Below are 14594 nucleotides of genomic sequence, written 5' to 3'. Positions count from 1 at the left end.
CCGACCCGGGCGACAGACTCGACTGGATGGGCGAGTCAGTCGGCTCAAGGCCAACCGAGGCGCGGCAGCCCAGCTCAGGCGAGCTCGCCGGCTCAGGAGAGGCCGGCCCAGATGGAATCACCGGCTCGGGGGAGGCCGGCGCAGGGGAGACCAGCCCGGGCAAGGCCGGCCCAGGAGGAACCGACCCAGCCTCAGAAGAGGCCGGCACGGACGGAGCCGACGCTGAGGCGCCCAGTCCAGGAATGCATGGCGCATGCACAAGCCATTCGCCACGTCGGGTGCAGTTGATGGCTCCTCCAGCAACTCCAGGCGAACTCCACGACCCGTTCCTGCAGCATGATTAGGCAACAATGCAGGAGAATATGCAATATCAACAAATTGAGCAGGCAGTGGAGGGGTGGATTGCAAGGAGGAGGCTGGAGGTGTGGGAGTTATGGACAAAGACGAGAACGGGAATACACTCTCGTCAAACACAACATCACGCGAGATGTAGACACGGTTGGATGGAATATGAAGACACTTGTACCCTTTGTGAAGAGAGCTATACCCAAGAAATACACAAAGTTTGGACCGAAACTCGAGCTTGCGCTTATTATAAGGACGAAGATGAGGCCAGCATGCACAACCAAAAACTTTGAGAAAAGTATAATCTGGAACCTCATTAAGCAATAGTTCAAGTGGTGTTTCATCCCAAGGAGACGTGTAGGAAGCCTATTTATGAGAAAACAGACAGTAGAAAAAGCATCACTTCAAAAACGAAAAGGTGCTAATGCATGAGCAAGTAAGGTGAGACCGGTTTCGACAATGTGACGATGCTTACGTTCAGCCGTGCCATTCCGCTGATGTGTATGAGGACAAGACACGCGATGCGAAATCCCAAGCTTATTAAAAAAGGAATTGAGGTTGTGATATTCACCCCCTCAATCTGACTGAACATGAATAATCTTATGGTTAAGAAGACGCTCAACATGAGCTTGAAATTGTAGGAACACATCAAACACATCGGATTTACGGTTGATAAGATAAAGCCAAGTGAACCGACTATAAGCATCAATAAAACTGACATAATAATTATGACCGCTCACAGAAGTTTGGGCATGCCCCGATACATCAGAATAAATAAGCTCAAGTGGAGTTTTGACGACACGACTCGAATCAGAAAACGAAAGCTGATGACTCTTGCCTTGTTGACAGGCATCACAGACTGTGGCAACATCTTTATTGGACACAACGGGAAGACTATGACGATGAAGAACACTACGAACTATGGGAGTGGCAGGATGGCCGAGCCGTGCAGGCCAATGAGTAGGCGACACACGGACACCAGTGAGTGCTCGAGGGGCAGAAGGCAGATCAAGTGCATATAATCCATCGCGCAAGCGACCTCTAAGCAGAACGTCCCTCGTGGCCCGATCCTTGATAAAAAAATAAAAAGGATGAAACTCAGTGAAAACATTGTTATCACGAGTAAGCTGAGGAATAGACAATAGGCTACGAGTAGCAGAAGGAACTCTAAGGACATTACGAAGATGGAGAGATTTCTGTTTATGAGTTAAAAGAGAGGCCTGACCAACATGTGATATGTGCATACCTGCTCAACTGGCGGTGTGAACCTGATCATTACCACGGTATGGCTCCTGAACTGAGAGTTTGCCCATCTCGCCCGTCAAATGATTCGTAGCGCCTGTGTCCATATACCATGTTGGATCAATGGGATATGATGTAGTGTGGCCTGCTTGATGAGCAGGCTCATGAGTGGCCAAGGCAGCTTGTTACTCGTTGCCTTTGCCATTGTTGTCGACGCCGAGGAAGTCCTGCTTGAAGCGGCGATGACAGCGGGAAGCAACATGACCTGGGATGTTGCACAGTTGACAAGGGAGCTGAACGCCACAAGAAGGGCAGCAGGCACACGAATGACCACCCCCGGTCGTGGGGAAAGGGGCTGCGGCAGGCGACCGCGGAGCCTGCAAAGTCAATGGTGCTGTTTTGCCCGCTGCAGTTGACTTGAAGGGCTTCCCTTTTCCACGAGTGGCAGCGTTGGCAGCCATGAAACTCGGATTGGTACGGCAGGACTTGATGCGCTGTTCCGTGGCAAGGAGGCGGGCGTAGAGCTCACGGGGTTCCAGTGGAGTATCACGGCCATTGATGTTCTCAGCAAGGTTATCATAGTCGTCATCCAGACCGTTCATGACGAAGGTGGTGAAGTCCTCTTTGCGAAGCGGTTGACCAATGGAGGCCAGAGTGTCTGCGAGACGCGTCATCTTGCCGAAGTAGTCGGTAATGCTGAGGTCAAGAAGCTTGGTCTCTCCCAGTTCCGTACGAAGAGTGTGAGCACGAGCCTGCTGCTGAGATGCAAAGCTAGTGTGAAGGGCAGACCACGCCTCCTGGGACGTGGCAGTGAAGAGAACCAAGGAGGACACCGCCTCGGTAAGCGACGACTGGATCGCCGAAAGTATGGCCTGATCCTGAGCCACCCACGCATGGTATGCCGGGTGATGTGGTGGAGGACACGGCAAGGAACCGTCGACGTAGCCCTCCAGATAGCGACTGCGGAGAAGTGGCAGCACCTGTGCACGCCATGACAGATAATTGTCCGTCGTCAGCTTCACTGGGATCAGATGCGCGAAGTAGAACGGCGTGCTGGCCACGGCATGATCAGAAGGAGGAGGCGCCATGTAGTAGGTCATGTGAGATGATCCACCAGATGCAGCCATGGCCGGAGGGTAGTAGCCGCCATAGGGCAATGGCGGCGGCGGGGCCCTGTCCGACCCAGCGTTCGCGGCGACAGGTGAAGGCGCGTAGGGGCGCCGCTGCAACAGCGGCAGGAGACGCAGTCACGGCGGGCGCGTAGGGCGGCGCCCCGTAGTGGCCCGTTGATGAAGTAGCGGCCCCGTAGGGGCCATAGGCCACCGATCCGGCAGGGACGGGCGCCGCCCCGTAGGGGCCTGCGGGCGGGAGTGGAGCAGCCCCGTACGGGCCGTAGGCTGCCGATCCAGCGGGGACGGGCGCCGCCCAGTAGGGGCCTGCGGGCGGGAGTGGAGCAGCCCCGTGGGGCCGTAGGTGGCCGATCCCATCCACGGACCGGTGTACGAAGGATCCCCCGGGGTCGGCGGAGGCGCGGCCGGTGACGACGGCAGTGGCTGATCCGAGGAGAGCCGACCATCGAAGATTGGCCGGTGTAGACCGAAACCAGGGGACGCGAGGAGAGGAACGGCGACGCAGGCGCCGTGACAGAAGCCGGCGCGACGGCGGCGACGGAGTTGGGCGCGATCGCGGTGGCGGAGGCGGCGGCGGCGGCGGCAGCGGAAGACATAGGACCGGTTAGGGTTGATACCATATGAGACTTAGGGTTTTGGGAAACTGCACGACACCCGTTAAGGGTGTGGCTACCTCATATATATAAGGGGTACACCAAGATGTACGATACAATATACAAGACATATACAGAAGCTATATGTAAATACAGTCTAACACCGGGGCCGGTGATCGTCGGCGCGGGGCCGTCCGGGCTGGCGACGGCGGCCTGCCTCAAGGTTCGCGGGGTGCCGTCGCTGGTGCTGGAGCGGGACGCCTGCGTGGCGGCGTCATGGCGGCACCGCACGTACGAGCGGATGCGGCTTCACCTGCCGCGCTGCTTCTGCGAGCTCCCCCTTGCGCCTTTCCCGCCCGGCACGCCGCCGTATCCGACAAGGGACCAGTTCGTCGCCTACCTTGACGAGTACGCGCGCGCCTTCGCCGTCGAGCCGCTCCTCGGCGCGCGCGTCCGGGCCGCCGCCTACGACGCCGCCATCGGCTTCTGGAGGGTCACCGTCAAAGTCGTCGGCAAAGACGCTATGACAACGATGGCGACGGAGTTCATGTCTCGCTGGCTCGTGGTGGCCACAGGCGAGAATGCGGAGCCTGTGTGGCCTGGCGGTGTGGAGGGTATGGACGTCTACCGCGGCACGGTGATGCACACGAGCACCTACAAGAGAGGGGACGAGTTCGCCGGAAAGAAGGTGCTCGTTGTCGGCTGCGGTAACTCCGGCATGGAGGTCAGCCTCGACCTCTGCGACAATGGCGCAAAGGCATCCATGGTTGTCAGGGACAAGGTACAAGCTTTTATTTACTCGTACACATTTGCACTCAGAAAAACAATTGTTCACCTAGGGGGAGAAAAAATACCACTCGTGCATTACCTTGTACAGCCGAATTTAGATCGATGATAATCAAAATTGTACGACAACATAGTAACTACAATTTGATGTATCTCATTTTTTCTTTTTGGGATCAAAAAATGAGAACCAACAAGTGGGCTACTGCACAGTTCAAATTACATAGTTCTCCTAAATAAATATAAAAGCGTTTAGATCACTAAAATTTAATTTAGTAGTCTCTCCACAATTTTAGGCTGCAGCAGAGAATTCGTATTTCAGGCTGTCACTGTTTGTGCGAGTACTCTTGGGCGGTCAATTTCATAGTGCCGCGTGTTCCCCTTTTTTCACAGTCCTCGATAGATTCTTGCCACTTCCAGCAGAAGTCTTTTTTTACATGACTTCCAGCAGGCGTGTACACAATAATACTATGCAAAATCAAAATCAACAGCGACAGCATAAAAATGACGTTGCATGCAGCAGAAAAAAAAGGTCGGGTTTTATGCAGTTGTTGTTGTATCGTCTCGATTTGCTGTTTGAGTCGATAAAGATCCCTTTATGAAAATTCCTGGAAATTCACTGTGGTGAATATTCGACGGCTACAGCGTACATGGCACAATTCGAGGGCCTAGTTTTCAGCCCAACTGCTCCCACAATATGGAAGAGTTGGGCTCCCCCAAAATGCAAGGTCTTCACATGGCTTATCATCCAAAACCGTGTGTGGACGGCGGATCGACTACAACGGCGAGGATGGCCAAACTGTGGACTTTGTCCCCTATGCAAACAAGTCCAAGAGTCCGCCTCCCATCTCCTCTTTCAGTGTAGGTTCACTACCCGTGTCTGGCATGCGGTGGTCGCCTGGCTCGGCATGCAGGACCATTCGCCGCTAATTTGGCGCCATGAAGACACGGTTCAAGATTGGTGGCTTAAGACGATAAACTCTGGAGGGCACATCAAGAAAGCCACTGCCTCTGTTCTGATGCTTGTCATGTGGGAAATGTGGAAGGAGCGGAACGCAAGAGTCTTTCGCAACACGGCTTCACCGACCACCATTATTGTTGCCAAGATTAAAGAGGAGGCCCATCTTTGGGCGTTGGCGGGAGCCAACCACCTGAGTGAGCTTATGTCGCGAGAGTAATCTTTCTTTATTGCCGCTCTGCGGCTCTTGTCTAAACCTTCTCCTTAATTATTGAAAGTGGCAAGTCTTTTGCCTTGTTTCAAAAAAAATATATCATAAATGTCGAACGTATATCATAAATCTCGAATGGCCGAGAAGAAAAGAAAATATTACTTGGAACATAGGACTTCTATAGAAAACGATGTGATACTTGCAGGGGGAAAAGAAATCCAAAAAGGGTCATTGCATGCTGTTGTTTTCTGTTTGGACAAGGATCGCGCAACACTAAGAGTAACAGGGGAAATTTCAATAATTATGTGTTGTGTTATTTCATAAGTGCAGTATCAAAATCTATGTCAATTCACGATAAAAAAATGTATGTCAAAAGAAAACATTGCAGAATTTGGTGAGAACATTCAACAGTTGTACCCACATTAGGCAACGGAGATGTCAAGAAAACCCAAAGATAGTTACAACTACAAACTACTCGATTTATTTCATCTTTTCGCATAAAAGGATTTAACTATTGTATTAAGCTATTTATAGCATTTACCTATTAACTGCATTTCTTTACATCATGCAGGTTTATAGTTTGACTAAACTTGCATATCTCTCTCATGCTATTATTTTTGTAAATTTGTAGCTTCATGTGTTGCCTAGGGATATACTAGGCATCTCAACATTTGGCCTATCAGTATTCCTTCTCAAGTGGTTTCCCATGAAATGGGTTGATGCCTTGTTCCTCTTCTTCTCAAGGTTGATACTTGGTGACAAAAATACGGGCTTCAACGACCTAAGATTGGTCCGCTCCAAATCAAGAAATCAACCGGGAAAACACCAGTGCTCGACATTGGAGCTTTGAAAAAGATCAGGGATGGTGAAATAAAGGTAAAATATCACATCCCCCTTTGTTGGATATGCTTAATACTTCACTACTCCCTCCGTCTCATATATGACCAACGGTATAAACTAGGTATACACTAGTATCAGACGGTATATTTTTCAAACGGTATATTTTTTTGTGTTATATATTTTATATTAGGATGATAAAATTGGCAACTTAGGTATACGCACAGGACTTGTAAACTGAAACGGAAGGAGTACTAAAGTGAAAGAGCATTGCATCAATCTGACGGAAAACAATATCAGCAACTTAATTGAATATGTTGTAAAAAGAACATAAAGTACTTTTTTCAATTAATGGGGTATTAGGATTGCAGCATCCAACTAATGAATAAGACAAGCACATTTCCCACAATTAAAATTTGACCATAAATTAGATGAGAAAATATAGATTTATGTGATTTAAAAATTATACCACTAAAAAATTCTTTTCAATACAAATGCAACGGCATAATTTTTATGACATGTCGTTCATATTTGATTGGTCTAATTTAGTGTCAAAGTTAAATTTTGATATGCGCATGCGTCTTTTTTTGCGTCTTATTCATTGAAATGGGGGAGTAAGTACAAAAGTTAAAAGAAAACTTTTAGTGCAAAATATCTACTCCCTCCGTTAGGACTACTAGCTATAGCAACTTGTTTCTAGTAGTACGTGTGTGCCCAGTGTAGTACTGCATTTACTTGATGATGTGTCCAAGTGAATCTAAGAGGGATTCTCCGCAGGTGGTCCCCGCAATAAACCGCTTCACCGAGAGCGGTGTTGAATTTGCCGACGGACGTAAGGACTTCGATGCTGTCATCCTCGCCACCGGGTACAAAAGCAACGTGCCATCATGGCTCAAGGTACGTACATACGCGAACGTGTATGTATACTCCTACTCCCTCCGTTCCGAATTACTTGTCGCACATATGGATGTATCTAGATGTATTTTAGTTCTAGATACATCCATTTCAGCGACGAGTAATTTGGAACGGAGGGAGTAGTACTTATTAGCATCATGCATACTGTCGTAAGTCATCCATGCAACGATCAAGAGTATGCAGGAAAATACTCCCTCCCGTTCCTAAATGTAAGTCTTTTTAGAGATTCCACTACAAACTACATACGAATGTATATAGACATATTTTACAGTGTACATTCACTCATTTTGCTCCGTATGAAGTTTATAGTGGAATCTCTAGAAAAACTTTTATTTAGGAACGGAGGAAGTACTATGTTGCTTCTTTTTTTCTAACCTCGGGAAAAGATGCTTATACAGAACATTAATTAGAAACTTCCGCCGATTGTGTCATGCATGAAAAACGACGCATGCATGCGCTATACTTCCTCCGTTCCTAAATATAAGTCTTTCTAGAGATTTCACTATATACTACATACGGATGTATATAGACATAGTTTAGAGTGTAGGTTCACTTATTTTGCTCCGTATGTAGTCTTTTATTGGAATCTCTAAAAAGACTTATATTTAGAAACGGAGGGAGTATGTACGTGCACTGCTCCCTAATCCCTTCTCCCCGTTTCATAAATCCTGTCGTGATTTTAGTCCAAAGTTAACCTAAAACCAGGACAAGAATTATGAAACGAAGGAAGTATGTCCCAAACTGCACGACCCAGGCGTACACTTAACAATAGTCGTCTTCAATTGTGGAATTTTTTTATAACTAATCTAACGAATGATTTAACTAATCATGATATACCATGTGTAATAACGTCTTATATTATGAGATGAAGCGAGTAGTGATTAAATAGTTGTAGAAATTTTATTTATTTATTTTTGCGAGCGAAATAATTGTAGAAGTCTAGCTGCACACTTTCTGGGAGGTTATCAATTTTGGAACGGAGGCGTGTGTATAGTCCTTGTCAGTTCGATGGAGGTATTAGATTTAGATAGGAAGGCATGGGCAGTGACAATGATGCCAACAAGAGGGCGATCGGGACACAGAAACTCATCCAAAAATTGACAATATTGATTGACAGACATGCGTGAACTATGCTATGCGCTCGTTCTATAAATTTTGCGTGCAATTTTCATAAAAGATAAAATCAACGAGTTGTCGATTTGGGCAGCGTGTGTACTTCACATATATAGAAGTCCTGTGTAGCTCGGTGTGTGTTTGTATCATTGTATGTGATCGATGTGATAGCTACAAGCATGTACTTGATTTCCTTGTACCCTTTCTTGCGTAGTTGCATCGATCATGGCGTCTAGTGTAGACTTGGACACATATTTGTTAGCTACTATATGTCCATGTCATGTTAAGCAATCTTTTCATCTTGCAAACTAGCTGTCCTAGCTAGTGATCGAGAATATGCATATAGGGGGCTCTTTGTTTGCATGTTCCTGTCAAGTCGATCTTGATCTCATGCGTGCGTGTATTTCTTTCTTTTTTAGTTGTATTCTTGCTGTTGTTGCTGCACAGTGAGCTGGTCCAGCTAGTGGAGCCCATGCTCGGGCGTTTGGTCCATGCAACAAGGACAGATGCCATAGGGAAACATGAGTAAACAATATTATTGAAACCGAAAGGAATCTATATGAAACATGTGTATATCACGTTTCCTAATAACACTGAATATATAGTAAACCGATGCTATTTTGGTGTTGTGTTCTACTCGCACTGTCGCACATCAATCATTGAGGTATGGTTCCATGCTACAAAAACAGGAGTACAGGACAATGATCAAATGATTGGCAGTTAAGGAATCGTCTTAGCAACTGTAGATGTGTCTCCATGCAAAGGAGACCGCAGCCCTCACTGTTGGGAAAGGGAGGATAAAGTCTTGCCAAAAGGGACGGAGATCTTGCTGGTTTTTTCCTTCCTCCATTTGAGTTAGGTTTTTCTTGTTGAGATCTTCCTTGGAGTTAGGTGTGATGCACATGCCGGCCCATAATGATGTGGTGAGGGCCATGCATCTTTGGTGATCATCATGTGCATGACAACAGTGCTTGCTATCAGTGGCGGACCCAGAAATTAAAGTTAGCTGGGGCGAACATTTAACGTCTAATTTTTTTCGGCACAAATACAACTCTATTCAACCTAAACTCATACTCACTTCGTTCCTAAATATAAGTGTTTTTAGAGATTCCTATGCGGACTACATATGAAGCAAAATAAGTGAATCCACATTTGGAAATATATCCATATATGTCCGTATGTATTTCGTATTGAAATCTCTAAAAAAGACTTATATTTATGAATGGAGGAAGTAGCATTCAACAACAAAAGAATAAAAAGATTTTAAAAACTAGTAAACTGCTAACATGGACTCTTGTTGCTTGAAATCCTCACTTATGCCACAATATGATCCCATTTTAATTTTCAAACGAGATCTACAAAATTGATTGGGGAACTGTTGGGTCTGGCTAGGTCGAGGGGAATGCCCGGAAGCGATTTCCTATCGGAATTGGGAATTTCCTTCTCTGTCGTTCATCTACTGCAGTACAGATCGATTGGGCACTAGCGGGCTGTAGTAACTATAAAACGTAGCCCAGTCCACCAGCGGACCAACCCAAATCTCTTTCTCCCTTAACCCTTCGATGCAGTCACACAGAAACAGATAAACAGCGCCGCCGCCGCCGCTGGCGTTTTGTGTTCTGATGCCTACCGAAGGAAAGATACATACGTGGGGTTCGATACTTCGTTGCCGGCGACCCGGGGCGGCCGCCCCAGCTCGCCCCAATGGTGGGTCCGCCACTGCTTGCTACCACACCCATTGCCCACTCTACCTTTTGTAGGGTGGCCCATCTGGACGACTTGCTTGATGCATCCCATCTGCCTCACCAGATTTGATTTGACGTTGTAGAGTCTATGTTGAGTTCTTCTAATGAGCAATGTGTGTAATGGATGGTTTTCCACATTAGATTCTGCACAAGTCTTTTCATTGGCCCGCCATATTTCATGATGGGCTGCGGGCACCTTTGATTGGCCCACAAGATCAGATTGGGTGACTAATAATTATGATGACCAAGTACTTGTATGTTGATGGGAGTACATCAGCATATTTGTTTATGCTAAATACTAGCACATATGCCCGTGCATTGCAACGGAAAAAACTGATGTTTTGTGCAAGCATAATGTCCTACGGCACCGTATTCACTATGAAGAACATGCTGCAACACAACATCCTTCTACAAAATGAACATAAAAAATACAATGCAATTTAGTTGTATTCGTATTTTCTTTGCCGAGCATAATCTCCCACTGATTCCGTTTAAGTATAATTCTTCCTTTAATTACAATGACGTCTTCACCCGTTTTAGTCGCGAATTAAATTCTTCCTTTTCTAGTTTAGTAGCCCCAAACACATTGAAGCCTATAGATCCTTCCTTTTAATTATCCTACCTTTTTACCTCAAGTCCTTTTCTTTAATTAGGCTCATCTGTTTGAATATTTAATTTATTAAGACCACAATATTTTCTTTTAGTTATTCCTTTCTTCAATTAGCCACATCCGTTTAAATATTTTATTTAAGCTCACAATCCTTTAATTAGCTCATTCACTTAATTAGCTCGCCCTAAAGATGAGGACTGTCACTCGTATATTTAGAGCGAGTTGGGATTGCGAACAAACCTGGCTCAGTCTCTCAGAGATGCTCATAAGGATATGGTGTGCGTGCGTGCGTTCATAGGGATGAGTGTATGCGCTTGCATCTGTACTGTGTTAAAAAAAGAGCTAGTTGGGATTAATAAATGCGAATGGCGCATAGGTCGTTGGTTGTTACATCGAAGATTCAGGCGAAGGTCTTGTGTTCAATTCTTAGATTTATTTTGACCTAATTATTTTTCATTTTCTCTATGAAAGCCCATAAAACGCCCATCAACATACAAGTATTTGGTCCAGATCGCTTAGCGTACAAAAGAACCAAACCAAACCAAGAATACCTATTCCCTTTGAATATTATAAATAGTCACATGCATATTTCAGGAGGACGAATTTTTCAGCCAGAGTGATGGGTTCCCCAGGATGGCATTCCCGCACAGCTGGCGAGGCAAGAACGGCCTCTATGCCACGGGCTTCACAAGGAGGGGTCTCATGGGTTCCTCCTATGATGCCTCCAGAATCGCCGCTGACATCGCAGACCAGTGGACCGAGGCCCTCGCCAGGAATATCACTGCTCACAATAATGCTTGAAACCTAGCCAAGGCCGATGCTCTTACGCTAGTTTCATCGGTTGAACTGTTTCATTTTCGAGTAATGTGTGCGCGTTAGTCGGAACGTGTGTGTATATATGTACCTCCAGCCGTCTAATGGGTTGATATAGAGTTACTACATTATAGTACAGATATATGTATGGAATAATCAGTGAGATGCAAGGTGGCAGGTGCAGCCATGCGGTAGGAGTATTGTGCATTTGTGCTTTCTTGTGGATTGCATTTGTGCTATATCCTTTTCTTTCTTTTTTTTTGAGCGGAATTTGTCCTATATCTCTGTAGTGGGAGTTTTTTTTTTTGAGAAATCCATGTAGTGGGAGTTTTGTCACGGCCTCGACTACCAAGCACCAGGCCATAGTACCAACTGACCACGCCTGTCCAATACACGATTGGACCTGGCCAAATACGTGACTTGAGCCCTCGGAATATGGGCGTGCATAGATGGGACCCCCTATGTGGCGGTGGCGCAGCAAAAGAGCACCCCCGCTCGCTCTGGGCGACCCAGACCAAGACGAGGCGTCCAATTTTTTTCCTCCTGTTTTTTATTTACTTATTCTACCTTTTTTCGCATTTTAACAAAAATTCGGAATTTCCAAAAAAATCATGATTTTTTTTAAAAAAATAATAAATTTAAAAAATATGTTCAAGATTTCAAACAAGTTCACCAAGTTTAAAAAAAATGATAAGTAATTTGAAAAATGTTCACAATTTCAGGAATGTCCATGAAATTGAAAAAATATCATGAATTTAAAAAATGTTCTTAATTTAAATAAATGTTCATTAATACCAAAACATATTTCAAAAACTAAAAAACTCTTATTCGAATCAGAAAATGTTCATCACTTCGAAGAATGATTAGAAATTTCAAATTTTGTTCCCAATTTTAAAAAATGCTAATGAATTTGAGAAATAATCTTGGATCTACAAAAATATTCACAAACATGTAAAATGTTCGTGATTCAAAAATGGTTCATGACTTTTTTAAATAGTGATTTCCAAAAATGTTCCAGAGTTTGAAAATTGTTCAGAAATTTCAAACAATATTTATGAATTCAAAACATATTGCCAGTTAGAAAATTATTTAAACTTTTCAAGAACGTTTGTGAAATTTAGTTTTTTTTATGATTTTGGTAAAATTTCATGAACTAAAAATTCTTTGTAATTTTTAAAAAAGTTCATGAATTTGAAAAAAATGGAAAAGAAAAAAGAAAGAAGACAGCCAGAAAGTTCGCAAATCGGTGTAATGTGGTGGCTCATTAGCGTGGGCGGGGTTGCTTGTATCGTCGAGAGCAATTAAGAGCGCTCGTTCAGGAGCCTCCCCAAGGGTCACTTGGGGTGGGCTGAGAGCGCGACACTTGGCGCGCTCTCTGCCACCGCCACATGTCGCGCTCTTGGCGCTTCGTCTGATTTTTACTTTTTAAATTTTTTCCTCACGTGTTTTCGGCTTTTTAGATGGTTTTTTGGAGGCGTTTTGACTTTTTGATTTTCCATGGTCTTTCTTAGCTTTTGGGGGAAAAAATCACGAAAGAATGCGTTTTCTTTTTCTTTTTCCTTCTGCAAGAGGCACGGAGTTGCTTCCGCGAGAGGCACAGCCGTGCCTCTCAGAAATGGAAAAACGAGTTTTTTTTCCGCGGTTTGCTTCCGCGCGAGGCACGACCGTGCCTCTCGGAAACGGGGAAAAGGCGTTTTTTTCCTTCGGCAAGAGGCACGGTGAAAGGATCGATATGATTGACCAGAGGGGGTGAATAGGCAACTACCAATTTTTAGCTTTTATTCACAAATTATGTTTAGCAACAAAAATGTTGACTAGATATGCAACTAGGTGAGCAACCTATATGATGCGAGCAATAGCAACAACACAAGAAAGCAAGATAATTAACACAAGGGTAGCTTGCACAAAAGGTAAGAGATAACCACAAGTGGAGTCGGGGGAGACGAGGATGTGTTATCAAAGTTCCTTCCCTTTGAGAGGAAGTACGTCTTCTTTAGAGCGTTGTGGAGGCACAATGCTCCGCAAGAATCCACTAGACCCATCATATTCTCCTCATGCCCTCACACAATGCGAGAAGCCGTGATTCCACAGTGGTGCCCTTGAAGGCGGCGACTGGACCTTTACAAACAAGGTTGGGGCTCTCTCCACAACCTAATTGGAGGCTCCCAACACCACCACGAAGCTTCACCACAATGTAATGTGGCTCCGAGGTGACCTCAACCGTCTAGGGTGCTCAAACACCCAAAAGTAATAAGATCCGCAAGGGATTAGTGAGGGAATCAAATTTCTCTTGGTGGAAAGAAGTGTAGATCCAGGCCTTCTCAAGCAATCCCTAAAGAATCAACAAGTGTGATTGGCTAGGGAGAGAAATCGGACGGAAATGAGCTTGTGAGCAACAATGGATCTTGGGGGAGGAATAGGTAAATCAACTTGAGGAATATGAGTCCTTTATATAGTGGGGGATGAAATCCAACCGTTACGCATTCACAGCCCGTGCACAAGTGGTAGTACCGCATAGGTGAGCGGTACTTCTGCTGGCACGGAAGATTTCAGCCACTGCGTTCAAATGAGCATGTCAGGAAGGCGGTGCCACCAGAGCGGTACTACCGCTCCCACCAGCGGTACTTCCGCTTGGTGTTGAATAGCAGCTGGAATCCGCGGTAGTAGAGGAAGATAGGGCGGTAGTGCCGCCCTGGGCGGTACTACCGTTCTCCACTGCCGCTCTACTTCCGCTCGTGGGACAGAGATTTCTAGAAGGCACAAAACAAGTGGTACCCCGTGCGGTAGAAGATTGCGGCAGTTCCGTCGGAGCGGTACTTCCGCTTATCTGACCAGTGCCCAGTAAACCTGCGGTAGTAGAGTGGTAGTCAGAGCCGCAGTACCGCTGGAGCGGTACTACCACGCTGAATTGCCGCTCTACTACACCCATTTACAGAATGCATAGTACAAGCGGAAGTGAGGGTAGCACTATTCTGCGGCAGTACCGCTGGAGCAGTACTACCACTGGAGCGGTACTACCGCTGAGCAGAGCGGTATTACCGCTTATGTTGTTTTGTAAAGCTCAAGCACAAGGAAGGACATGCTCAATGAACGGGAAAGATCAAGGGTGTAAAGAGATAGTGTACGTGTTGATTTCACCCAACCTTTCCGAGGCGGACCCCCTCTTAATAGTATGCTGTTCCTACGACTCAAATCCACCGAAAATGAAACGAAAGAAAAACATCATCTTCGCAATAGCTCTGAGGGGCATGAATCGTCTTGTTGACATAAGATAGATTATTTGAAATGCTCAACGCACA

The 14594-nt window shown here is 45.7% G+C and overlaps 1 pseudogene; it reads left to right on the top strand.

The window, feature by feature from the left end:
- The first annotated feature begins 3409 nt into the window (after positions 1-3409).
- LOC123115866 (indole-3-pyruvate monooxygenase YUCCA1-like) lies at positions 3410-11434 on the top strand (annotated as a pseudogene).
- Positions 11435-14594: the final 3160 nt, after the last annotated feature.

This window comes from Triticum aestivum, chromosome 5B, assembly GCF_018294505.1.
Source record: "Triticum aestivum cultivar Chinese Spring chromosome 5B, IWGSC CS RefSeq v2.1, whole genome shotgun sequence".
NCBI lineage: Eukaryota > Viridiplantae > Streptophyta > Magnoliopsida > Poales > Poaceae > Triticum > Triticum aestivum.
Note: the sequence above shows the minus strand (reverse complement) of the source record. Positions and strands in the feature narration are given on the sequence as shown.